Raw genomic sequence first — 22,522 nt, 5'->3', positions numbered from 1 at the left:
CTTTAGATCTGACGGTTGTTATTTGTCGTATCAAACAACTGTACCGAACAACCGACTATCAAATAGAGGGTGTTCTGCTTATAATAGTATACTATAGATAAGTAGGAAGTTATTTATAAGTTTCAAATAATTTTTAATTTATCCGTGAGTGGATAAGTTTATTTAAAATAAGTCAAAGAAGATAGGATTTTCAACTTCTCAGATTTGGACTCATATTATGTATATCCCTATAGGAATGAGTTTTCTGCCACATAAATTGTGAGGTCCCAATGTCGATATGGTCTTTCTAGTAATTCGTCAGGGCCAACCATCACTTAGACTTAAGAGGGAGGCGGGGACCATCATTAAGAGGGAGCAGCTGATATTTTTATCAAATAATGACTGGTGCCGACCAACACAATGAAAATTGGGTTAAAAATCATTTTTTACGAAAATCGGACATAATCGGATTAATCGATAAAATATCGGTCTCATTGATAATCATTGAATAAATATTTAGAAAAATAAAAAATAAAAATTTGTAAAATATGTAAGAAAATAGTAATTCGTATAGATATTTACTATTTTAAATGGTTAAATATTAAACTTTCTTAATTTTTCATGTCAAATTGATCTCAATATATGAGTTAGATCTGAAGAAATATTTTTACTTTAATAATATTCCATATTAAAATTGAATTGTATAAATATTTATAAAATTATATATGTATAATCAAAAGAGTAAAATAATTGCCTGTATTATTTTTCATAAAAAAAAATATATTAAATTAGTTTCGATTAATGACCCGATTAATATCCGATTACCCGATTAGGTGCCTCCACCGACTAAGTGTGATCCCCGCTATTTACAACACTGATTATTTGTATTCATATTTGTGCTTTCGTAAATTTAAGTGGTGTATTTTATTGTTTATGGTATTGTTTTTTATTTTTATTTTCAGAATTATGTTTTTAATGAAAAACTTTGTTTTTAATTTTTTTTTTGACAAATATTTTTGTAGTTTCTTATATTAAAGCTGAGAATAGTGCGCACCCGAAAGCTAGCGGCTGCGGGTTACCTACCATAAAAAAAACAGTTTTAAGAATAAATGTTACTTAAACACAAATATATAAGAATGAATAAAGCAGGTTAATTTCAAAATCAAAATAATATTTATTTTATATCTACTTGGTACTGTGCTGGTTGCGTTGGTGGTGATATTGCAGCTGCAGGTCCCTCAAGCTCAGGCCGACAGCTTCTCATGCGCCGGCTCTGCTCTCTGCAGGGGCCTCGCACAAAGTGACTGTGATGCTGCTCGACGCCAGATTCAGCCCAACAATCGCTACTTCACTGGCGGAAACAAAGGATCCACAGGGGTTTGCTCAGGCAGATGCGGACTCTTCGTCTCCGGGTCCAACTGCGACCTCACCGGCAATGAGATGATCACTGCCTTTAACGAACTCCGTTCTCAGAACTGTCAAAAATGTGGTGTCAAGACTTACAATGATGGCTGCAAGTTCAAGGCCGATTATGTTACTGGTTGCTAAGAGTGTACATTGTTGTTGCTATTTATCTATTTACATCTAGCTCTGATCATGTTCATCAATAAAATAAAAGCTAGAGAAGAAATTAATTAAAATATATGTATATGGTATAATATAATAAAGCACACGTCTTCGTGATCATGGTCTGTGCGGATTGTGTTACTCTCTACTCCCTCTTGTTTGGATTTTATTTATACACGTTTGCAAATGCACATTTTGTATCATCGATATCTCTAATTTTTTATATTGTTAGAGTACTTATTAAGACCAATCAAACAAGACAATACATAATTTTGTTTTTTCTTATTTATTAAAAGAACTCGAGAAATGACTACAATTGTGAGTAGTGTACCGAAAATCGAAATATTTTGTTATAACATATTCAACCCCCTTCTATATTATTTTGGACCTAACACTGGACCTAAAACTGGGGCTATAAGGATCCCAAGAAATGTACACATCTACTGTAGATTCAATTTCCTTAGATGCTAGCACTTTCACCCACAGCCTATCACTTGGCTGGACAGAGCAACTCTCAGGCAGAAGTCAGTTTGCTTGAACTCTCGGGGCAAAGAGCCATTAATGTCAGAGGCTGGGGGGAAAAATATATCTCTGTGGACCAAGAATGCTGCAAATGAAGCAGCTCAGGTATTCACCTGAACTTAACCTAAAGCATCTCAGGTATTCACCACAAATTACTGCAAATGAATACACTCTAGGAAGTGTAAAAACATTGATAGGGATTTCAGTTCTAGGATTAAATAACACTACAAGAAAACAGGGTAAACCGACCGAACATTGACTGTCGGTTTGGTTTTGTCGTGTTTTCTTGTAGTGTAAGTACTCTTTCTGTCTGCTATCTGAGTTTCCATATGTCAGTTTTTTAGGAACTAAAAATTCTTTGTCCTTATTTTTTAAACTGCTAATGTAGAGAACATGCTAAATTAGTTTTATTTTCTTTTTGTTTCCAATTTTATCCAATCATTTGTAAACGATTTTGTCTCGCGGGTTATGAATATGTTCCTGATGTGCCAATAATATTATTATTATTAGACTATAATTTTAGGAGATGATCTTCTTTGCTTAATGAGCCAACCCCTTCAAATGGGATTGTTGTCTTTTATTTATATTAAGTCTCAAATGGGCTTTTTCCTTACAAAGTGGGCCTTCTTGGGCTTTACATAATGTATTACAACTACTCTAACTATAATTCCTTTGGGCCGTCTTGTCCTGGTCCAACATTTGTCCCCCTCCTTATTTTGCGCAATATCTTTAGATTTGCGTTTTCCTGCTTTTTCGCTTTTGCGTTTTGAATTTCGAGATTTTTGTTTTGATACCTGAATAAAGTTAGTGGCTGGATAGGACAATAAAATGAAGGGAAATAATAGAGAAAAGACGAATAAACAAAACAAGAGAGGAATAAGAAATAACTGTAAATTCGAGCTAGGAGTCCACCGTGTGTGCCTGAAGAAAGAAAAGAATTAAATGCAATGTTTTCTTGTCTTGTTGTTGTTCTCTTTCACTCTCTTCTCTTTCCCCCCCCCTTTTTTTTCGAAGACATATATATCCGTTCATGTGCGTTTTTGAATTTGTTTTCTCAGGTTTCTTTGCAGATTGGCGGGCTAACCTCTTCGACTTCCTCCGAGGATACCTAAAAGGCGTTTGCTGCGCGTCCTTAGTTCACATTGTAAGTTATTTTCTCTCTCTCCCTTCTTTTTCCTTTTTTATCTGCGGGTCGGTCGTGTCTATCTATAGTTTACCAATTTAGAATGGCCGACTTTTCTTCATCGTCGTTTTCGCATAGTGCCTCCAATCGGGACCCCGGGAAGCGACCATTAGAGGAGGCTGATGAGGAGTCTATTTTAAACTTGGATAATCTAGAGATCCCGGATCTAGGTCAGTGTGGATCTTTTCATTTCTTAGGGAGCGATGAGTTTTTGAAGGGGATGCCTACCGGACCTTTGCCTTCTCCTCCCCTAAGCCCTCGTACCCTGGAATTCAGAAACAGAACGGTCGAGGAAAGTCTTCGGTTAGGTAGGATCGAATTTGAGAGCAAACCTAGTCTAAATTATCTTAGTTACTATATCACCGTCGGACCCCCCCCCCCCCCCGTGAGTAAGTTGGAGCGTTACATCGACTTATCTAACGGTTATCGGTATCGAGTGCCGACTGCAGATGAGAGGGTTTGGATGATGCCCGAGTTCGGGATGCATGGGGTTGCGATGATTATGTTTCAGTTTGGTCTTCGTTTGCCGATGCATCCTTTCTTCTTGACGATGTATGAGGTTATCAGTTGTGGCCTAGGGCAGCTGACACGGAATTCCATTGCTCAGTTAAGTGGTTTTGTGGCGTTGTGCTGTGATAAGGGTCGATCGCCGACTCTGAAATTGTTTTTCTCTATTTACGGTGTGCGGTACTATGGCAGTCAAGTATATTTCGACTCTCGACATCGTAGGATGAAGATTGTTAGCGTTAGATCATCGAACTCTGGTTACCACTCCCAATGGCTGTTCGTTGGGGGTCCTGATTTGGAATTTGTAAAGCCTTGCGGGAAAGTCAGACAGGGCACGATTGATTATTTAAATAACATGGAGAAGCACGATACTGCTTATCTCGATGAGTTTCATGGGTCGAGGACGTGGTATACGCATTTAGATTTGAAGGACTTTATTTTTTTAGAGATGCACAATTGTAAGGGGGATGTTTTATTTGTTATTGCCCTTATTTTGTTTATGTACTTAGTTTTTGTACTTGTCATCGTTGACTCTTGTCTATTTATTTTCGTATGTGCCTATATATAGGGTGATTGACTTGTTGTTTTGTTTTTTTTATCTTTGTGTTGTAGTGGGAGGCGCTTCCCTTAAAAAGGTTTTAGACGGCGGGATTCGAGTGGGGATGGATAAGGCAATGATGCTGCTGTTGTAACGTGCCACGGGGAAGCCTTCTGATGCGGCCAGGCCTGGACCGTCGGGGGTTCCTCGTTCGGTTTCAGTTGAGTTGCTCGATGATCAGGGGAACAAGGTGATTGAAGACAACGAAAGGGTTGTGTCAGACCTCGTCCGTGTGGAAGGTAACCCTCGAAAGCGGCTTCGGAGGGAAGATGATGAGGTAGTTGTTGGTGGACGGGAGGCTGATGTCGAGGGAGTGAACAAGACTGTGACCGTTGCTGGGAACAGGGTTTATATGGGATGAACTTTCGACCCTCGTTCGAAGAAGGAGGTGGTGAGGGTCGAGATTCAGCCAACGGAGTGATGGACGGGTGGATCCACTGTGCCCTTGAGAGCACTTAATCTTTTTAATCTAGCTCAGGATTTGGTTGCTTATGATGGTCGGAAGCGCGAGGATCTTGTTGACCGATGTAAAAGCCGGGCTGGGCGAGTATATGCATTCCCTTCTCTCTTTTTTCTATGTGCATATATTTTTGCCTTCATGTTCATTCATCGTCATTCATTCACCCACTTCTCTTTTTTTTTTTTGAAGTTTCTTTCCGATTTTATGCACATATTGGAGGATTACAAGGCTGATGTCGATGGTAAGGCTTGTTCTAAGCTCGAAGCTGAGGTTGCTGCCCTGAAGGGGGAAAGAAGAAAATTGCGGTGGGTTTTGCAGAACTCGAGCATAGGGTGGTTGATTTGGCTAAGGCGAATTCTGCATTGTCAAAGAAGATTGCTGAGATGGAAGTTGTTGAGCAGGCATCGAGTGGGATGGTGCGGGAACTCGAGGGTCGACTTCTCGAGGTTGAAAGGGAGCTTGACGAGGAGAAGAGCAAGCGCCAAGGCTTGGGTCGACAGGTCGAAGGAATGGATAGCTCTTACAAGTTGATAGTGAAGGAAAATGAAGACTTTAAAAAAGAAGTAGAGAAAGCTGTTGAAGATATCGCTGATGCTTTGGGCGATGGTTACGGACGATGTCTTCGCAGGATGGGAGAGGCTGGTTTTGCCTTCGAGGGTCATGCCTTCGATGATTATCTTCGGGATCTAGCGTTGAAGTGTGATAATGCATGAAGGCGGGGTATGCCCGGTGGATCTTTGTAACTGGATTTGAATGTTTTTATGTACTTAAGAATTTTATTGATAACACCGGATGATGGATTTGTAACAAATTTCGGATACGCGATCCATTGTTTAAGTTTATTTCTATATTGTAAGTAGTTGCATATTGGCTGGTTTTATCATCTGCTTTTCTCGAGTTTGAAATATTAAGCCGTTTATCAAGTTTGTGGTCGAGTGTTTACACTATGAGAGAGATTTTATAGCCCAGCTCGTCGACGTGATGAGGCTGTATAAATATTTGCCTAGAGATGAATGATTTCGAGTCTCTGATTGTTTGTTTGGGTATTTTCAGATTAATCTGTGAGCCAAAACTTATTTTTTATTATTTTTTTTAAATGTTTATGTTGATGAAAGTTTTCGAAGTTTATTCCTTTTGTTTTTGCTGATTATGTAAGGAATGAAGAAAGCGAAAGTCTATGTTCTTTACTTGGACCAAATTAAAGAAATTTGTTCATCATAACTTAATCACCTCTCGGTGGGGGTCTCATAACGACCCTCATTGCAACAAGGGTTTGTCTTTGGTATGGCATTTGCTGCCTCAAGATGTCAGGTTACAACTGAGATCAAATTACTGATAGAACTTTTTGAGATGAATCCCATTCAAGGCATTTTTGATGGGTTTCCCGTCGAGGTGTGCAAGCTCATAGGTCCCCGCACTTACAAGTCTCGAGATCCGATAAGGGCCTTCCCATGCTGGTTTAAATTTTCCTGAGACAGTGGGTTGCGATGCCGCGGAATCCCTTAAGACGAGGTCGTTGACCTTGAAGTCTTTGGGTTTGACCTTTTTATTGAAGTACCTTGCAGTTTTTTCTTGCTGGGCGATCATCCGCATTCGGGCTTCTTCCCTTTTTTCTTCTAACAAATCATTGTGAAGGCGAAGACCCTCGAGAGATAGAGCAGGATCTAATACATCGACCTGTGGTGAGGTGAGACTTATCTCAACAGGTATGACAGCATCAACTCCGTATGCAAGTTGGAAAGGAGTTTCACCCGTCGCACTTCGGGGAGTCGTCCTATATGACCACAACACATTCGAGAGTTCATCGACCCAATATCGGGGTATTTCTTTAATTCTTTTCTTCAAGCCTTGTAGGATGGTTCTATTTGTTACTTCTGCTAGTCCATTTGCTTGGGGGTATGCTACAGATGCTTTGATATGCTGGACTTTTAATTCAAGCAGGATTTCCTCAAACTGTTTCCCTACAAACTGAGTGCCGTTATCAGAAACTAAGATTCTAGGGATCCCAAAGCGGAAGACAATGTATTCCATAAAGAATTCTATCATCTCTTTTTCTCCAATTTTAGCAAGGGGTTTAGCTTCGACCCATTTGGTTGCGTAATCCACGACGACTACGATGTATTGGCACTGATTTTTGGATCTTGGAAAGGGACCCACAATATCTATTCCCCATTGGAAAAAGGGGCACGGGCTGAGAATAGAGTTTAGCTCAGTCGTGGGTCGACGATTTACATTTCCATGAAGCTGACATACTTGACATTTCTTGACGTAATCTTCACAATCCTTTCGAATTGTAGGCCAGAATAGACCTTGTCGGATAATTTTGAGGGCTAATGTTTTCCCTCCTAGGTGCTCACCACAGATTCCCGTATGTATTTCTACGATTGCTTGGAGGGCCTCTTCTAGAGACAAGCAACGGAGTAGAGGCTCAGAGAGGGCACGTCGATATAACTCCGAACCCACAACACAGTAGTTCCTAGCTTTGAACATAAGAGTGCAGGCTTCAGACTTATGCTCAGGAAGATTGGTCAGAACATGGATTTCTCTCACTTGAAAATAATGACGTAGCTTACGACTCGCGATAACGAGAGCGTATACGAGTTTCTCGACTTAAGGGTATCTTGTTTCCTCGTCTTGGAGTGAGTGGTTGATGTAATATACAGGGACATCTTTTCCCTCATCGACACGAACCAACACTGCCGCGACAGTTTCATCGGAAGCTGGAGGATTTGTCAATAACATCTTTAACTCCGTGAATTTTTTTTCACAATCTTCATTCCATTTAAACTGTGATGATCTGGAAGCTTTCTTCATTGCAGAGAAAAATGGGAGGCACCTCTTTGAAGATTGAGGAATGAACCTTCGAAGAGCGTCTATACACCCTGTGAGCTTTTGTAAGTCTTTAATGGATCTTGGTTTGCTAATTTCTAGAATAGCTTTTGTCTGAGCCGGATCGGCCTCGATGCCTTTCTGGGTGACCAGGAACCCCAAAAATTTACCAGCAGTAAGGCCGAATGAACACTTTGCAGGGTTCAGTCACATGTTATTTGCCCTTGCGTTGGTGAACGTTTCTTGAAGGTCTGTCACATGGTCGAAGGCAACTTTTGACTTTGTAATCATGTCATCGACGTATATTAGCAAGTTTCTTCCTATCTGCGAGGAGAATATTTTATCCATCGCCTGCTGAAAAGTAGCACCCGCATTGATTAATCCGAAGGACATTACTTTGTAACCAAAGACCCCCCTGTGAGTGATGAAAGCGGTTAATTTCCAGTCAATGGAATCCATTTTAATTTGATTATACCCCGAAAAGGCGTCCATAAAGGACAGGAGTTCATTTCCCGCTGTGGCATCGATAAGTTGGTCGATATTGGGCAAAGGGTAAAAATCTTTGGGGCACGCCCTATTCACATCTGAATAATCAATGCACATTCTCCATTTCCCATTGCTTTTCTTAACCAGAACCACGTTCGATATCCATGTGGGGAATTGCACAGGCTCGATGAAGTCAGCGTCGAGGAGTCTGTCGACCTCTTGGTCGATGGCTGCTCTTTTCTCGGCCGAGAATATGCGTTGTTTCTGTCGCACAGGCCTGGTGTCCCTACTGATGTGCAGCTAATGTCGAGCAGTGGCCTCTGGAATACCGGGCATGTCCCTCGGGACCCAAGCAAAAATATCGGAGAATTCCCGGATGAGGTTCGTGATTTATTTTTTGAGATCTGATGAGAGATTCTTGCCAATTCTTGTTGTTTTATCGGGGTTCCCTTCAAATACTTCTATATCTTCTGTTTCCTCGAGAGGGGAGCATGAATTGCTTGTGGATGTGTCGATGAATTCTCTTGGGTCGATGTCAAGTACTTGATTGACTTCTAACTCTTCATCTGTCTTTTTTCTTGGAGAAACAGTAGTTAGGTAGCATTGTCTTGCTGTTACTTGATCACCAATCATTTCTCCCACGCCAAAATCTGTGGGAAATTTCATTTTTAAGTGGGAGATAGATGTTATAGCTCGGAGTGCGGTGATCGTTGTTCATCCCAAAATAGCGTTGAAGCTTGAGGAAGCACTAATCACATAGAATTTGACCATTTTACAAATCTGACAGGGTGGGGAACCGAAAAGTACTGGCATATCGATGGTTCCTACCACGTGAACCTCATTACCTGTAAACCCGTATAACGGGGTTCGAGAGTTCTCGAGTCTTCGATCTCCTATGTTCATTCGGGAAAAAGCATGATGATATAACACGTCGACAGAGCTACCATTATCGACCAACATTTTCTTAACCGTGTTATTTCCCACACGTGTTGTGATGACGAGAGCATCTTGATGGCCTTCGATGAGACCGGGACGGTAATCATCATCGGAGAAAGAGATGACTGGGGAGGGATTCGCTCGAGGGCGTTTAGCTGCCGAGGGATTGACATTAAAGACTTCTCGAGCATAAATCTTGCGAGAGTTGTGGGAGAGGCCCCCGGCGGCTACACCACCAAAAATAACGTCGATTACACGATCGTCCTCGCCTCGATAGTGACGTCTGGGTTCATCATCGTGCTGCACATAGTGGACTAGTTATCCTCGACAAATTTTTCCTTCGATGAGATTGCTAAGCTGAAAACATTACTCTGTTGTTTGGCCAGTATCTTCATGATATTCACAATATCTGGAGCTTGGGGGTCTTCCTGGTTTCATGGGTCTTGGAGGGCGATAATCCGGATCTGTTTTTAACACCGCCAAAATTGTCGTTTTTTTGGTGTTGAGTTTAGTGAACTCTTTTTCAGATCGATTGTGGGGCTGCCAATCTCTTTCTCTTCTATCCCTCGGAGGAAGGTCCGAAGTGTGTGGCGGGGGCGACCTGCGGCGCTCTCGGCGCCTTTCCCTCATGGGGGATCGCGGATTGTAGCTTCGGCGTCATTCATATTTTGACGACCTCCGTGGAGATTGTATACAGCTTACCGCTTCTTGAAGCATCATGCGGTGTTCTATAATCTGGAACGCGGCCTGTAGGGTTTTCGGCCTTTTTTCAAAGATCTCTTCTAAAAGAAGGCCATGCCTCGACTTATCGATGCTCGCTGTCAGGAAATTGATAGCCATCTGTTCTATTAAGTCTGGAATTTCTGCTATCTCTTCTCTGAACCGGGTTAGGAAACTTCTAAGACTTTCGCCGGAGCGTTGGTGCATTGTCATCAAGGATGCTGTAACTTTGATTCCTTTGTAGTTGCTGGAAAATCGGGCTTGAAACTTGCTTTTCAGAGTTGTCCACGAGTCGATTGACCGAGGTGGCAAGTTACTGTTCTATCGGAGAGCCGTGCCTTGAAGGCAAGTGGAGAAGAACTGACATCTAGCGATCTCCGAGTGGCTGAAGAAAGCCATGCGACCATCAAATATGTTTAGAAATGCTAACGGGTCCGAGGATCCGTCGAAATGATCGAGAGCAGGCATTTTCAATGTCCTGTCAATGCACGCCTTCTCAATCACTAATGATAGGGGGCTCTCGGAAACGGTTTCAAACCCTGCCTGATTTCTCATTAAGGTACGCATCTGGGCGATTTCCTCCTGCATTTTAGCGAACTCCTCGTGAGATATAGATTCTGTGGATTCTGTCTAACGCGAGACATCGGCAAATGACACTGTCCTCTGTCGACGTTCGCGTGGTTGTGAATATGTCGACTCTGCCGACGGTTCATACTCATACTCAGCATCGTCATCATCATAAAATTCATCGTCTTGTTCTTCATTTTGAATTGTAGTTTGTTGGAGCTCTCGACGGAGATGGTGAATTTCGCGTTTTCGCTCAAGTTTAGCCTGCAATCTCCGAGCTTCGTGTTCTAGAAACTCAAGTTCTACATCTGAATCAAGTGGGTCTTCTGGATTTTCTTGGTTTTGGGCTTTTAGCCTTTCTTTCTTTTTTAAATGCAGTCGAATGTCGCTCGAGAGGACTTTCTTTCCTTTAGATGTTTGAACCCTAAAGCGCTGATCTGACATAGTTTTTCTTTTTTTATCCTTTTGGAGTGAGTCCTTCAAGCCCAGAAATTGATCTTCTGGAGGAGCCTCATGTGGAGGGAACAAACATTTCGGCTTCAATGACGGTTGTTTAGGAAGCTCGCGATCGTCGTGGGTCGAGGGGTCAGCGGCAACTTCTGTCGTCAACTCCTTTACCTGAGTCGGTCCGGCGGTTCCCGGATCAAGCTCTTCTACAATCATCTTCTGGTTGGATCTTGTTAAAGCAAAGCTCCTTCTAGCGCCAAATGATGTGCCAATAATATTATTATTATTAGACTATAATTTTAGGAGATGATCTTCTTTGCTTAATGAGCCAACCCCTTCAAATGAGATTGTTGTCTTTTATTTATATTAAGTCCTAAATGGGCTTTTTCCTTACAAAGTGGGCCTTCTTGGGCTTTATATAATGTATTACAACTATTCTAACTATAATTCCTTTGGACCGTCTTGTCCTGGTCTAACAGTTCTGTAAGGGTTATGAATATGTTCTGTAATTAACTATGTCAGATCGTAGACCTGCTGCCCTTGTTTTATCAGTTTGTTCCCACCAAGCCAGAACTATAGACCTAATACAAATTGCATGACAAAAATTCTCCAAAATGGATTAGGATAAACCCAACCACCATTTACGGAACGCTTTAGAAAAAAATGACCGTTATTTGAATGAAACCAGCCGTTTTGGCAATCGGTTTAAGCTCTGTTCCCTGTAGTGTATGGGTTAAGTACAAAATTTAGTAGAGAATAGGGTAGGTTTTTTTACAGCTAACAAATGATTTGTCTAGAACCTTAATAACAATCCTAAGGCCATTAGTAAACTATATATGCAATGAATGTCAGAAATCTTGAACGAAACTTGCAAGTAGAAATAGAAGTGTTGATTGAAATACCTTGTCAATGAATTATTGATAGGTCCATTATTTAATAGATTTTTAATACATGTTTTATGTTCATTTTCGTAAATTTATTAATAAATAAATTATTTTACTTTATTTTGTAAGAAAATAAACAAAATCAGAATTGGAGCAGGTAAGGAGGTGGAGAATACTTGAAACTAAAGAAATTCCAATACTGTAGACAAGAATAAGGAAAAGAAGGAAATATATCATAAGCAGGATTTTTCCAAGACTCAAAGCTCTCATATTTTCGGTATATATATGGGTCTCCCATTTTGTATTTTAGACACACCGAACATGAAGAACACCAGTCTAAAGCTAGAATTCTGTTAGTTATTTATTTTGTTCATATTTTTATCATGTGTAGCTAAATTTGTTCCCTTGGATGGAGATGAAGTTAATTTAATTACTTTGATATCTTCTCCTTCTTGTTATTTGATTCTCATAATTTTTCTTAGTGCTTAATTGTTCAATTGACAAAGTGATTTTGATATATTATTATTAACGGATTTATTTTTCATAACCAATGCTTGCTCTATCAAGTTTTGACGGGTTATTGTTAGATAACACATTTCACAACATATGCTTATCTCGTTAATTGATTTATGTTATTTGTAAAGGAAGGAGAATTGATTTTTAGGGCGAGTTGGTTTTAATTTTGATTGATTAATGGATTCGAATTTCTAGATTTTCCATATTATTTGTTATTTGATAACTAGGTTAAACAGATTTCATCTCAAATCTTATTTTCTAGTTCACCTCATTTAAATTGTTAAGATTTTGAAAATTCATAGTTTTATGGATCGACCTGTAATTGCTACAACTAAAAACCGTGCACTTACCGTGAGGTTAGGCTAGTTTGAATTCTAACAATGCCAGCCAAGTACAGGCTGTGAGAAAGGACGACGTTTTGGCTATAAATAAGGGATCAGTTTGATAAGCCGATCATATACAATATCCTTTAAAGCAAGCAAGCATTAGGATGAAGTAAATCTTCTCACATATACCACTACTGTGCTGGTTGCGATTGTGGTAATATTGCAGTTGCAGGTCCCTCAAGCTCAGGCAGACAGCTTCTCATGCGCCGGCTCTGCTCTCTGCAAGGGCCTCGCTCATAGAGATTGTGATGCTGCCCGACGCCAGATTTAGCCCAACTACCGCTACTTCACCGGCGGAAACAAAGGAGCCACAGGGGTTCGATGAAGATGCCTCCGATGGGGATGATTAAGTGCAATGTGGCAGTTTTCTTCTCTCAGCAACCATTCCCCAATGGTAACCGTAGACATAGGAACGGTGTTTAAAAATAATTTTGGTGTTATTCCGCGTATGATTACGGGATCATTAGGTTTTGAAAATTGAAGGGAAAATTAGTTTAAGGCATACATAGAAGCATTGAAAGAAGCATTTTATGAGGAGTATACTAAAATAATTTTGGAGATGCATAAAGTTGATTTCTTCTGGGATTGGATGAATTCCTCTGTTGTTGGTGGGCCACCTCAACATGAATTCATCATGTAATAACTTAATCAAAGGAAGGCATATCAGAATTTTTTGGAAGATGTGTTAGAAAATAGAAAGTTTGAGGCGTATTTTATATATGTTTTTGATATGATTTACGGAAGCTAAAACTTGGAGGTTTTTCCTTGACATGAGGACTTAAACTTTCATATTTGGATCTAAGACATTTTATTAGTGGAATCCATGAATATATCACTACGCCATAAGTGGGCTATTGTAATGCCTAAATGGTGTTACAATTGGCCCCAAAAGCGTTACATTAGGTCTATTATAACACCAAGGGGCGTTACGTATACGAGCATTACAATAGATACCCTAATGTAACACTTCACAGATCTATTGTAACAGAGAAGAAAACGTTACAATAGGCAACTACTGTAACACTGTAATGCCCAAATGTAACGCAAAATGAGTGATACATTAGGTTCGATCAAGATTACAACTGTAGACCCCATGTGTGTGTCCCACAACCTATTGTAACAGTCTATTCTATATATTGTAACACCAATTCTTTATAATTAAGCAACACTAGCATATGTAATGTAACAATATATGTAAACATATATTACACTGAAATAGTAAAATGTTAAAGTTATTTTTAAATTTTTTGAAATATATAATCTGTTTAAAGAACAATCCCATAATCAACAAAATATCAAATTTACATACATGAGATTTTGAACCAAACTACTAAATAACAGACTCAATTCTCCAAATCATACCACTACATCAGAGCCTCATCTCTAACGCCAACAACTACAACATAACATCCAAGGTACGCGCCAAGTACTCCAAAACAATACAATAAAAACCACAAAAAAGTACTACATAATCTACTAGATAACAATAAGGGAGAGAAGAAAAGTAACAAATTACGATAAAAAGGAAATTTTTATCCATCTTTCAACATCTCGCCAAGGGAGGAGAGCATTTTCCTTCTTTCCAATGAGGGCAATCTGGCAGTTGACAGCCCAAATGATGCAAGTGAACATCAGCCATATCTGCAGTTTGGCCTTCTGAGCAGAAGGCTTGATTGTAAAAGATGATAATGTTTATAAAGAAAATAATTAGGGAAGTATAGAGACCATTTCCCATCCACCCAAATATATGATACCAGTCGAAAGAATAGGTTCTTCGGTTCTTGCTGATACAATGCTGAAAACTGTATAGGGATAACTGAATGTATTACTAGTAACATTCCTGCTGTTGATTGTCACTTCTGGGACAATTTGGTTTGAAAGACTTGCTTCTTGAGGATAATCACCATGGGAGGATTCTTCTGTACTTGTTCCTCTTAGTGATTTATCTTCGTCAATTTTATCCATGTGCTCAGCCATCCTTTCTGCTCAATTGGTACCCATTGATGAGCATTTCGGTAGAAGAGAGTACCTACCGGCTCTCCTCACATATAATAAAACTTCTCTGCATTATGCAATAAAACATTATTTGATGACAAAATATAGTCATTTCTAGAAAAAATAACAAAAAATTTCACGGAGTCTCAACTATTCTTTTAAATCTATGCTCTTTATTAACAAGAAAAACAAGTTATTTTATTTATATTTGACTTTTACACATAGAAGGACTGGACATTGGCAAATCATTTAACTAGGTAGCTCAAAGAAATGAAACAAGTCTTAAAGTTAAGAAAAATGTTTTATTAATTATAAAAAGAATGTATTAATGACTTTCTTAATAGGTGTGTAAATTTAGAAAAATAACCATTATATTAAGACAGAGGGAGTAATACAATGATACTGTACTGTTTAATTTACCATCAGATTCCAAGATTTCATGTTTACTGACAAGTCAGATTGTAGCATGATCCAAGGGGTTACCTAAAAATCAAAGAAACCATATTGTACTAAAGATGCATTTCTGAAAGCAAGGTCAGCCGTTCATGGAAATTTAAAAACCAAGATCTCAAGTGATAATAATATAGAAGTGTATCACTTAGCTAAGCGGTTAAGACCGGTTCTTTGGAATTTTATCCCCTCAAGGTCATAGATTCGATTTCAAGTTTATGCTCGAAATTAAGTAAGGGTCACGATTATGGGATTCTGAGCATTGCTATTCCTTTTTAGAATAATCGAGGTCCACGTTAACCGACTCGAACACCTTACTAAAAGCATACAGATGTATATCAAAATCTTAAATAATATATGGATAATTTCAACTGCCCCCACCAACTTGGATTTAGTCATTTTCATTGCCCAAAACTAGATATATTATCTTAGTCATCTGCCCCATGCTTGGACACAATTTCTTTAATTTTTGGTTATTGTTGCAACATGTACAATGTAGTAGTATACATAAAAAATTTAAGTTGTTTGACCCCAACCAGTTGCAACAACTAAACTAAAACCAACCAGAGCTTCACAGTTTAAAAAAATGGTAGCAGTTTTTAACAAAGAACTCTTAAGCTAGTACTTACTCACCCTCAAACTCAAAGAAACTGTAGAAGCTGGAGTTTCGACACCAGAAGATTCAGCTCTGTACCGGTCAGAACAAACATACCTTCTGGAACATCATGATGAGGGCTCATCCTCCATTCGTCAAGTTAATTTTTTCGAAACAGGCTGTAGAAGACCACCATCCTAAGCTCAATTTTATAGTAGTGGTACTGATTAATCAAAGTAAAGTACAACATAATCAAATAACACACCACGAATTTAACAGAGTAAATCAATGTAAAATGCATATATACCAACATAATCAAATAAAACATAACCACTTTAACTGAGTACATACCTTAATTTCAAAAGCTTAACACCTAATAGAATATGAGAAAAAGCCCTAACCCCCAATTTTAAATCCCTAATCTCTAGTAATTTGACAATAAAAGATATGTTAACTGGAGCAAATAGATACATATATTTAAATTGGAGCAAATATCCCAGAAAAAGAACTAAAGCCGCGATTAGAAGCCATCAAAACCTGTAAATAAATCAAAAAATTAGTAACCTTTAAATTAGATCATTTGAGAATCATTTATGTGCGTGTGTGGATTCAAATACTAAATCTCCACTTTCTACTTCAATTCATCACTTGAGAATCGAGAGATAGTGATTTGAGAGAGTCAAGATGAAAGAGAGAGTGTTTGAGCCTATTTTGTGTTAAGTCCGGATATGTTTTTATTTTAGGGGCAAAAGTCCGCCCATTTTTCACTTCGTACACTGTGTAGTATTTTATATTTTTATATTTTTATATTTTTTTGTTTTTCTTTTTAATTTTAATTATTAATTTATTATTTATTAAATAATACATAAAAGGTGACTTTTTAATTTATATACAAAAAATAAATTTTTTAATTTATATTATATTATATATTACATTTCTGATTCATTAGTAATCCATAATATAATTTTAATACTTGTTTAATGATAATATTTACACTTTAATAATTTTAAAAATAAAAATGAACTAATGTAACACCAGATGCTGGTGTTACATTTTGTGCAACACCGGCATTTATTTGCAACACTAGCTTTATGGCTATTATAACACTAATTGAGAGGTGTTACAATAGGACAAAAATTTCTTAGCTAATGTAACGCTGTTTGTAACACTTGCATTACACTAGCCCACTTATGACGTAGTGTATTGACAAAATGTTGCTTGTTTGAAATGGGTTATGGAGATTTTATCACACATTGATATTATAAAAGAAAGATATTGAGTTTATATAACATATTGTGTTAGTGTCATTTACAACTACTAGCATGAGTGGAATGCTTGTGTGACCTAGTACCAGTGGGAACTCTTATCTTTTTTTCTTTTACAAGTTTAATTATTTATATTGATTATTTAATTATTAATATTAAATATATTGAGTAAGGATTATTTAAATCATACTATGAATATATTTTGTAATAATAATATTAATTAATCAAGATATAATCTATACTACACTATTATAAGCGAAACATGGTTTTGTTTGGTCTGTTGGTTAACGCCTTCCTAAAAAATATGTTATACCTTCAAAAAAAAGTTTAAACAAATATTATTTAATTAAAATAAATAAATCATATATCTAATATAACTACAAACTCTGTGAATTATAATCCAGCTTGATATCTAAGCGCGGACTCAAATTCTTTCTTAGTAGGAAATCAAACACTTCCAAAATTAATTTTATTAATTTAAATTATAATATAATAAAATATTTTTAAATCAAGAAAAAAATTTAAAAAATAATAGCAAATCATCCATATAAACTAACATTCAAGACTCCCACTTTCCTATAAGCCATGCACGCGCCGCATAGGTTGTGAAAAAAAGACCTTTTTAAAATTTTAACTTGAAATTTTGAATCTTTCAATAATATGATACATACAAAATAATATGTAAATATTTTAACTTCCTTAATCTCAATAATATATAACCGTTATTTTTATAACTCAGTTTTACGAAATAATATAATAATAAAATTATAAATATTATAATCAATCCATGCATCGCAAGGGTTATAGGATAGTATAAATAATAAAAAAAACCATTTTGTTTACCTTTTCTGTTTTGTTACTTGAGATACCACATCGAGTAAAATAGAATCAGAGCAACTTTAGAAGCCTATATATTGAGAGGTATCCTTGAGATAAATATAACATAAGTCTCACTGAATACCTCGCAAACATATATGAGTTGCATAGGTTTTTTATCGGCAAACTGAGGTGCTAATCGTCGTTGATCGCTGCTGGTTCTGTCGCCAGATTGATCTGTTGTTGTTTTATCCTGAAAGTGATATTACTGCATCCCATCACAACATAAGTGGGGGCAATAATCTCTACAAGAACAGTCAAGTCCTATTGAAGGGTTTGGTGACACAACTGTTGTGTTCTTCTTCTTATCAGAATTTGGAAAGCGATAAAAGATTAGTTTTCTTTATTTTCTTTGTCAATTACAATTTCCAATTATAGTTTGTTATGGCCTTCGTGGTTTTTTTGTTATTTGGTTATTTGCCTTGTTCTTGTTAATATATATATATATAACTGCCCATTGTTGTTGTGTAGTTAGAATTATACCCAATAATCTTGAAGAGATTATAGTTATATATAGGTAATTCACAAGAGCGTTAACAAAAACGGTGATATTCCTAAGGCTGTTGAGACTGGTTCTTGTTCTGGTGGAACTGGTACCATTGTTTGGACCACGTATCATTCTCCCCATCCAATTGATTTATCGGGTATACATGATAAATTCAGTGATGGAGCTTCTTTTACTTATTTGCAGAAAAAGATGAAACTCTGGTTAACGGATTAAGGGTCTATGGTCAGTGGTGCAGTATGATCCACCTGTATTGAATCAAGAGGGCTGAATCTGTTAAGGCTTATGCTTTATAGGCTGAAAAGGATGGGGTGGCTAGGGCAACCATTTTGGAAGCCTTGGCGAACACCTTGTTCGATGTTTATTCAGTAGATGGCTATACTGCTAGTGTCTTATGGGATAAGATGGACCAAACCCACAATACTAATTCTCAAGGACTTGAGAAGTATTCCGTGGCTAGGTTTCTTGAATTCCAGCTGGTGGATAGAAAATCCATGATTGAACAGTTTCATGAGTTTGAGATGTTGGTTCATTCTTTGGGTGAGTCCGATATATTCTTACCTGAGAAGTTTCGAGTCATGTCTGTGATTGAAAAGCTCCTTAAGTATTGGGAAGAGTTTGCTCTGTCCCTGAAAAGACATAAAGGAGAGATCACTTGGACTAATTTGATGTTGGACATCTTTGTCCAGGAGAAACATAAGTCTAGACAAGGACATGTGATGTCTGCTGAACAAGGGGAGTTCGAAGGTGAATGTAGTGATTGTATGATAGGAAAGAAAGGTAGTTACTAAGAAGGCTAACACTAAACCTGACAAGAACAAGGCTAAGAAACCAAAGGCAAACTAATTATGTTGGCCTTCTGAGCAGAAGGCTTGATTGTAAAAGATGATAATGTTTATAAAGAAAATAATTAGGGAAGTATAGAGACCATTTCCCATCCACCCAAATATATGATACCAGTCGAAAGAATAGGTTCTTCGGTTCTTGCTGATACAATGCTGAAAACTGTATAGGGATAACTGAATGTATTACTAGTAACATTCCTGCTGTTGATTGTCACTTCTGGGACAATTTGGTTTGAAAGACTTGCTTCTTGAGGATAATCACCATGGGAGGATTCTTCTGTACTTGTTCCTCTTAGTGATTTATCTTCGTCAATTTTATCCATGTGCTCAGCCATCCTTTCTGCTCAATTGGTACCCATTGATGAGCATTTCGGTAGAAGAGAGTACCTACCGGCTCTCCTCACATATAATAAAACTTCTCTGCATTATGCAATAAAACATTATTTGATGACAAAATATAGTCATTTCTAGAAAAAATAACAAAAAATTTCACGGAGTCTCAACTATTCTTTTAAATCTATGCTCTTTATTAACAAGAAAAACAAGTTATTTTATTTATATTTGACTTTTACACATAGAAGGACTGGACATTGGCAAATCATTTAACTAGGTAGCTCAAAGAAATGAAACAAGTCTTAAAGTTAAGAAAAATGTTTTATTAATTATAAAAAGAATGTATTAATGACTTTCTTAATAGGTGTGTAAATTTAGAAAAATAACCATTATATTAAGACAGAGGGAGTAATACAATGATACTGTACTGTTTAATTTACCATCAGATTCCAAGATTTCATGTTTACTGACAAGTCAGATTGTAGCATGATCCAAGGGGTTACCTAAAAATCAAAGAAACCATATTGTACTAAAGATGCATTTCTGAAAGCAAGGTCAGCCGTTCATGGAAATTTAAAAACCAAGATCTCAAGTGATAATAATATAGAAGTGTATCACTTAGCTAAGCGGTTAAGACCGGTTCTTTGGAATTTTATCCCCTCAAGGTCGTAGATTCGATTTCAAGTTTATGCTCGAAATTAAGTAAGGGTCACGATTATGGGATTCTGAGCATTGCTATTCCTTTTTAGAATAATCGAGGTCCACGTTAACCGACTCGAACACCTTACTAAAAGCATACAGATGTATATCAAAATCTTAAATAATATATGGATAATTTCAACTGCCCCCACCAACTTGGATTTAGTCATTTTCATTGCCCAAAACTAGATATATTATCTTAGTCATCTGCCCCATGCTTGGACACAATTTCTTTAATTTTTGGTTATTGTTGCAACATGTACAATGTAGTAGTATACATAAAAAATTTAAGTTGTTTGACCCCAACCAGTTGCAACAACTAAACTAAAACCAACCAGAGCTTCACAGTTTAAAAAAATGGTAGCAGTTTTTAACAAAGAACTCTTAAGCTAGTACTTACTCACCCTCAAACTCAAAGAAACTGTAGAAGCTGGAGTTTCGACACCAGAAGATTCAGCTCTGTACCGGTCAGAACAAACATACCTTCTGGAACATCATGATGAGGGCTCATCCTCCATTCGTCAAGTTAATTTTTTCGAAACAGGCTGTAGAAGACCACCATCCTAAGCTCAATTTTATAGTAGTGGTACTGATTAATCAAAGTAAAGTACAACATAATCAAATAACACACCACGAATTTAACAGAGTAAATCAATGTAAAATGCATATATACCAACATAATCAAATAAAACATAACCACTTTAACTGAGTACATACCTTAATTTCAAAAGCTTAACACCTAATAGAATATGAGAAAAAGCCCTAACCCCCAATTTTAAATCCCTAATCTCTAGTAATTTGACAATAAAAGATATGTTAACTGGAGCAAATAGATACATATATTTAAATTGGAGCAAATATCCCAGAAAAAGAACTAAAGCCGCGATTAGAAGCCATCAAAACCTGTAAATAAATCAAAAAATTAGTAACCTTTAAATTAGATCATTTGAGAATCATTTATGTGCGTGTGTGGATTCAAATACTAAATCTCCACTTTCTACTTCAATTCATCACTTGAGAATCGAGAGATAGTGATTTGAGAGAGTCAAGATGAAAGAGAGAGTGTTTGAGCCTATTTTGTGTTAAGTCCGGATATGTTTTTATTTTAGGGGCAAAAGTCCGCCCATTTTTCACTTCGTACACTGTGTAGTATTTTATATTTTTATATTTTTATATTTTTTTGTTTTTCTTTTTAATTTTAATTATTAATTTATTATTTATTAAATAATACATAAAAGGTGACTTTTTAATTTATATACAAAAAATAAATTTTTTAATTTATATTATATTATATATTACATTTCTGATTCATTAGTAATCCATAATATAATTTTAATACTTGTTTAATGATAATATTTACACTTTAATAATTTTAAAAATAAAAATGAACTAATGTAACACCAGATGCTGGTGTTACATTTTGTGCAACACCGGCATTTATTTGCAACACTAGCTTTATGGCTATTATAACACTAATTGAGAGGTGTTACAATAGGACAAAAATTTCTTAGCTAATGTAACGCTGTTTGTAACACTTGCATTACACTAGCCCACTTATGACGTAGTGTATTGACAAAATGTTGCTTGTTTGAAATGGGTTATGGAGATTTTATCACACATTGATATTATAAAAGAAAGATATTGAGTTTATATAACATATTGTGTTAGTGTCATTTACAACTACTAGCATGAGTGGAATGCTTGTGTGACCTAGTACCAGTGGGAACTCTTATCTTTTTTTCTTTTACAAGTTTAATTATTTATATTGATTATTTAATTATTAATATTAAATATATTGAGTAAGGATTATTTAAATCATACTATGAATATATTTTGTAATAATAATATTAATTAATCAAGATATAATCTATACTACACTATTATAAGCGAAACATGGTTTTGTTTGGTCTGTTGGTTAACGCCTTCCTAAAAAATATGTTATACCTTCAAAAAAAAGTTTAAACAAATATTATTTAATTAAAATAAATAAATCATATATCTAATATAACTACAAACTCTGTGAATTATAATCCAGCTTGATATCTAAGCGCGGACTCAAATTCTTTCTTAGTAGGAAATCAAACACTTCCAAAATTAATTTTATTAATTTAAATTATAATATAATAAAATATTTTTAAATCAAGAAAAAAATTTAAAAAATAATAGCAAATCATCCATATAAACTAACATTCAAGACTCCCACTTTCCTATAAGCCATGCACGCGCCGCATAGGTTGTGAAAAAAAGACCTTTTTAAAATTTTAACTTGAAATTTTGAATCTTTCAATAATATGATACATACAAAATAATATGTAAATATTTTAACTTCCTTAATCTCAATAATATATAACCGTTATTTTTATAACTCAGTTT

General features: G+C 36.6%; 3 long non-coding RNA genes across 4 annotated transcripts; 1 reads left to right on the top strand and 2 right to left on the bottom strand.

Annotated features, from left to right (window-relative positions):
* The first annotated feature begins 2,038 nt into the window (after positions 1–2,038).
* On the top strand, positions 2,039–11,985 carry LOC141698395 (uncharacterized). Its single transcript, XR_012565087.1, has 3 exons — positions 2,039–2,172; positions 3,126–3,211; positions 11,842–11,985. It is a non-coding gene; the product is annotated as an uncharacterized LOC141698395 (long non-coding RNA).
* A 1,820-nt stretch (positions 11,986–13,805) lies between these two features.
* On the bottom strand, positions 13,806–16,504 carry LOC141696667 (uncharacterized). 2 transcript variants are annotated; one of them, XR_012564466.1, is made up of 3 exons: positions 15,978–16,484; positions 15,665–15,849; positions 13,806–14,648 (listed from the first exon to the last, which is right to left on the bottom strand). It is a non-coding gene; the product is annotated as an uncharacterized LOC141696667 (long non-coding RNA). The 2 variants fall into 2 exon arrangements; XR_012564465.1 differs by having other exon boundaries at positions 15,665–16,504.
* Positions 16,505–21,373, bottom strand: LOC141696668 (uncharacterized). The gene is made up of 3 exons (XR_012564467.1): positions 20,867–21,373; positions 20,554–20,738; positions 16,505–19,537 (listed from the first exon to the last, which is right to left on the bottom strand). It is a non-coding gene; the product is annotated as an uncharacterized LOC141696668 (long non-coding RNA).
* Positions 21,374–22,522: the final 1,149 nt, after the last annotated feature.

Source organism: Apium graveolens, chromosome 11, assembly GCF_009905375.1.
Source record: "Apium graveolens cultivar Ventura chromosome 11, ASM990537v1, whole genome shotgun sequence".
Classification (NCBI taxonomy): Eukaryota; Viridiplantae; Streptophyta; class Magnoliopsida; order Apiales; family Apiaceae; genus Apium; species Apium graveolens.
Note: the sequence above shows the minus strand (reverse complement) of the source record. Positions and strands in the feature narration are given on the sequence as shown.